Raw genomic sequence first — 6,068 nt, forward strand, 5'->3', positions numbered from 1 at the left:
AGTGGTCTAGAGAAATCTGAGCTTTTTCTGTAAGCCCATAGTAGAAGATGTCTAATTGCACCCATTCTGAAAACATTTCAGAGGGGCATTTTCTTAGCATCTCTCTGTATCTCTCCCATGCATCATAAAGGGATTCATTATCTCCTTGTTTGAAGCCTTGGATGCTTAGCCTTAGCTGTGTCATCCGTTTGGGAGGGAAATAGTGATTCAGGAATTTTTCTGACAGCTGTTTCCATGTTTTTATGTTGTTCTTAGGCTGGTTATTTAACCACCTCTTAGCTTGATCTTTTACAGCAAATGGAAACAGTAGTAATCTGTAGACATCCTGATCCACTTCCTTATCATGTACTGTATCAGCAATTTGCAGAAATTGTGCCAGAAACTCTGTAGGTTCTTCGTGTGGAAGACCAGAATACTGGCAGTTTTGCTGCACCATGATAATGAGCTGAGGATTCAGCTCAAAGCTACTAACTCCAATGGAGGGTATACAGATACTACTCCCATATGAAGCAGTAGTGGGGTTAGCATATGACCCCAAAGTCCTCTTGGACTGTCCATTCATACTTACTTCCATAATGGAATACAAGTTGAGAATTTATATGTTGAGAATTATTTATTTTATAGTAATGGAATAAATAAAAATGGAATAAATAAAAAGAAGTTAAAAATATTTTTTTTTCGAAAAAAAAAATGAAATTAAAATCTAAAAATTTAAAAAAAAAATTTCGAAAAAGTAGTTGGAAAATATAAAATTTTTGAATTTTGAATTTTATGATGAAAGAGAAAAACACGCAAAAGACACAAGACTTAAAATTTTTAGATCTAATGCTCCTTATTTTCGAAAATTTTTGGAGGGAAAACACCAAGGAACACCAAACTTAAAAATTTTAAGATTAAGACACAAGAAAAACTCAAGAACACCTTGAAGATTCACAAGAACACCAAGAACAAAAGAAAGAACACCAAACTTAAAATTTTTAGAAAACTTTAAGAAAATTTTCGAAAATTATAAAAATTAACAATAAAACACCAAACTTGGGGTTTGGCACAAGATTAAATCACGAAAAATTATTTTTGAAAAAGATTTTCCAAAGTATTGGTGCTCCCTTATCAAGAATATAAACCAATGCTTTAGCCAACTGGGAATAAATATGACACTTGATGCAGATGTGCAATTGACACCAAACTTAGAACAAGACACTAAAACTCACGAAAATTAGCAATTAATTAAAAGAAAAATAATAAATTTTGAAAAGAAATTTTTGAAAAGAAACTATCCTATCAAGAATTAATGACTCTATAAAAATAAGAATAAAAATAGAAACAAATTATTCCTAATCTAAGAAATAAAATAAGCCTTAAATTGTCCAAACTCAATAATCCCCGGCAACGGCGCCAAAAACTTGGTGGACGAAATTGTATCTCTTTATAGAATATGATAATAGAGCCTGGTCCAGAATCAATTTCGTTCAACTAACCAGCATGTGTACTGGGTCGTCCAAGTAATACCTTACGTGAGTAAGGGTCGAATCCACAGAGATTATTGGTTTGAAGCAATCAATATTTATTTTATTAATCTTAGTCATGATGTCAATAGGATTATTTGGATTAAAAGTGAAATTACTGGATTTGATAAAAGAGGGAACAATGTTACTTTGATTTGCAGCACTGGGGAATATGTTGGAGTTTTGGAGATGCTTTGTCCTCTGACTTCAACTCTTCCTTGAAATCCTCTTCTCACACGCAAGTTCCTTCCATGGCAAGCTCTATGTAGGGTGTCACCGTTGTCAGTGGCTACTTCCCATCCTCGCAGTGAAAACTATGCTCACGCACTCTGTCACAGTACGGCTAATCACCGGTTAGTTCCCGCTCCTACTGGAATAGAATCCCTCTTTTGCGTCTGTCACTAACGCCCAGCAGGTTAAAGTTTGAAGCACGTCACAGTCATTCAATCCCGGAATCCTACTCGGAATACCACAGACAAGGTTTAGACTTTCCGGATTCTCATGAATGCTGCCATCAATCCGGCTTATACCACGAAGATTCTGTTGGGGAATCTAAGAGATATTCATTCAATCTGATGTAGAACGGAGGTGGTTGTCATGCACACGTTCATGGGTTGGGGAAGGTGATGAATGTCACGGATCATCACCTTCTCCACAGTTAAGCGCGAATAAACATCTTAGATAAGAACAAGCGTGTTTGAATGGAAGACAAAGGAATTGTATTAAATCATCGAGACGCTGCAGAGCTCCTCACCCCCAACAATGGAGTTTAGAGACTCATGCCGTCACAAAGTATGTATTTCAGATCTGAAAATGTCATGAGGTACAAGAAATGTCTGTAAAAGTTGTTTAAATAGTAAACTAGTAACCTAGGTTTACAGAAAATGAATAGACTAAGATAATTGGTGCAGAAATCCACTTCTGGGGCCCACTTGGTGTGTGCTGGGGCTGAGACTAAAGCTTTCCACGTGTAGAGGCCTTTCTTGGCGTCAAACTTCAGGTTATGACGTGTTTTGGGCGTTCAACTCCGGATAATGACGTTTTTCTGGCGTTTAACTCCAGACAGCAGCATGAACTTGGCGTTTAACGCCAAGTTACGTCGTCTATTCTTGCGCAAAGTATGAACTATTATATATTGCTGGAAAGCCCTGGATGTCTAATTTCCAACGCCGTTGAGAGTGCGCCAATTGGACTCCTGTAGCTCCAGAAAATCCATTTCGAGTGCAGGGAGGTCAGGATCCAACAGCATCAGCAGTCCTTTTTCAGCCTAAGTCAGATTTTTGCTCAGCTCCCTCAATTTCAGCCAGAAAATACCTGAAATCGCAGAAAAACACACAAACTCATAGTAAAGTCCAGAAATATGATTTTTGCCTAAAAACAATATAGTTTTACTAAAAACTAACTGAAACATGCTAAAATCTACATGAAATTACCCCCAAAAAGCGTATAAAATATCCGCTCATCAACGCCTACTGAAGCTCAAGAACTGATTGAAATGGTTGCAAATAACCAATTCATGTACACTTCTGAAAGGAATCCTGTGAACAATGGGACTGGTCAGAAGAAAGGAGTTCTTGAGATTGACACTCTGAATGCCATTTTGGCTCAGAACAAAATATTGACTCAACAAGTCAATATGATTTCTCAAAGTCTGTCTGGAATGCAAAATGCACCAAACAGTACTAAGGAAGCTTCATCTGAGGAAGAAGCTTATGATCCTGAGAACCCTTCAATGGAAGAGGTGAATTACATGGGAGAACCCTATGGAAACACCTATAATCCTTCATGGAGGAATCATCCAAATCTTTCATGGAAGGATCAACAGAGACCCCAACAAGGTTTCAATAACAATGGTGGAAGAAACAGGTTTAGCAATAGCAAACCATTTCCATCATCTTCTCAGCAACAGACAGAGAACTCTATGCAGAATACCTCTGACTTAGCAACCATGGTCTCTGATCTAATCAAAACCACTCAAAGTTTCATGACTGAAACTAGGTCTTCCATTAGGAATTTGGAAGGACAAGTGGGTCAGCTGAGCAAGAAAATTACTGAACTCCCTCCTAGTACTCTCCCAAGCAATACTGAAGAAAATCCAAAAGGAGAGTGCAAGGCCATCAACATGGCCGAATTCTGGGGGGAAGAAGAGGTAGTGAACGCCACTGAGGAAGACCTCAATGGACGTCCACTGGCCTCCAATGAATTCCCCAATGAGGAAACATGGGAATCTGGGGCTCAAACTGAGACCATAGAGATTCCATTGGACTTACTTCTGCCATTCATGAGCTCTGATGAGTATTCTTCTTCTGAAGAGGATGAGTATGTCACTGAGGAGCAAGTTGCTAAATACCTTGGAGCAATCATGAAGCTAAATGACAAGTTATTTGGAAATGAGACTTGGGAGGATGAATCTCCTTTGCTCACCAAGGAACTGGATGACTTGTCTAGGCAGAAACTGCCTCAAAAGAGGCAGGATCCTGGGAAGTTTTCTATACCTTGTACCATAGGCACCATGACTTTCAAGAAGGCCTTGTGTGACTTAGGGTCAAGTGTAAACCTCATGCCCCTCTCTGTAATGGAGAAATTAGGGATCTTTGAGGTGCAAGCTGCAAAAATCTCACTAGAGATGGCAGACAATTCAAGAAAACAAGCCTATGGACTTGTAGAGGATGTTCTGGTTAAGGTTGAAGACCATTACATCCCTACTAATTTCATAGTCCTAGAGACTGGGAAGTGCATGGATGAATCCATCATCCTTGGCAGACCCTTCCTAGCCACAGCAAGGGCTGTGATTGATGTTGATAGAGGAGAGTTGATCATTCAAGTGAATGAAGAATCCTTGGTGTTTAAGACCCAAGGATATCCCTCTGTCATCATGGAGAGGAAGCATGAAGAGCTTCTCTCAAAACAGAGCCAAACAGAGCCCCCACAGTCAAACTCTAAGTTTGGTGTTGGGAGGCCACAACCAAACTCTAAGTTTGGTGTTGAACCCCCACATTCAAACTCTATGTTTGGTGTTGGGAGGTCCCAACATGGCTCTGCATATCTGTGAGGCTCCATGAGAGTCCTCTATCAAGCTAATGACAATAAAGAAGCGCTTGTTGGGAGGCAACCCAATGTTTTATAATTAACTATTTTCTTTTGTTATTTTATGTCTTTTGTAGGTTGATGATCATAAGAAGTCACAAAATCCATGAAAAAAAGCAAAAACAGAATGAAAAATAGGAAGAAAAACAGCACACCCTGGAGGACGCACCCACTGGCGTTTAAACGCCAGTGAGGTTAGCTGGTGGGCGTTTAACGCCCAGTCTGGCACCATTCTGGGCGTTTAACGCCAGAAAGGGGCACCAGACTGGCGTTAAACGCCAGAAAAGGGCAAGATGCTGGCGTTAAACGCCAGAAATGGGCACCAGCCCGGCGTTTAACGCCAGAAATGGCACAAAACGTGTTTTTGAATGCCATTTGGTGCAGGGATGACTTTTCCTTGACACCTAAGGATCTGTGGACCCCACAGGATCCCCACCTACCCTACCACTATCTCTCTTCTTCACCAATCACCTCAACACCTCTTCCCCAAAAACCCCTCACCTATCAAATCCCATATTTCTCTTCACCACTCACATCCATCCTTCATAAAACCCCACCTACCTCACCATTCAAATTCAAACCACTTTCCCACCCAAACCCACCCTCAAATGGCCGAACATCCCTCTCCCCCTCTCTTATATAAACCCTCCTTCACTCCTTCATTTTCACACACCTTAAACACCATCTCTCTCCCCTTTGGCCGAATACAAAGCCATTCCCTTTCTCCTCATTTCTTCTTCTTCTACTCTCTTCTTTCTTCTTTTGCTCGAGGACGAGCAAACATTTTAAGTTTGGTGTGGTAAAAGCGTTGCTTTTTGTTTTTCCATAACCATTTATGGCATCCAAGGCCGGAGAAACCTCTAGAAAGAGGAAAGGGAAGGCAAAAGCTTCCACCTCCGAGTCATGGGAGATGGAAAGATTCATCTCAAGGGTGCATCAAGACCATTTCTATGAAGTTGTGGCCTTGAAGAAGGTGATCCCCGAGGTCCCTTTTTCACTCAAAAAGGGTGAATATCCGGAGATCCGACATGAGATCCGAAGAAGAGGTTGGGAAGTTCTTACCAACCCCATTCAACAAGTCGGAATCTTAATGGTTCAAGAGTTCTATGCCAATGCATGGATCACCAAGAACCATGACCAAAGTGTGAACCCGAATCCAAAGAATTATCTTACTATGATTCGGGGGAAATACTTGGATTTTAGTCCGGAAAGTGTGAGGGTGGCGTTCAACTTGCCTATGATGCAAGGAGATGAACATCCTTACACTAGAAGGGTCAACGTTGATCAAAGGTTGGACCAAGTCCTCACAGTCATATGTGAAGAGGGCGCCCAATGGAAGAGAGATTCAAGAGGAAAGCCGGTTCAATTGAGAAGGCATGACCTCAAACCCGTGGCTAGAGGATGGTTAGAGTTTATACAACGCTCAATCATTCCAACTAGCAACCGGTCCGAAGTTACCATAGACCGGGCTATCAT

The sequence above is a fragment of the Arachis hypogaea genome, chromosome 5, assembly GCF_003086295.3.
Source record: "Arachis hypogaea cultivar Tifrunner chromosome 5, arahy.Tifrunner.gnm2.J5K5, whole genome shotgun sequence".
NCBI classification, from domain to species: Eukaryota; Viridiplantae; Streptophyta; class Magnoliopsida; order Fabales; family Fabaceae; genus Arachis; species Arachis hypogaea.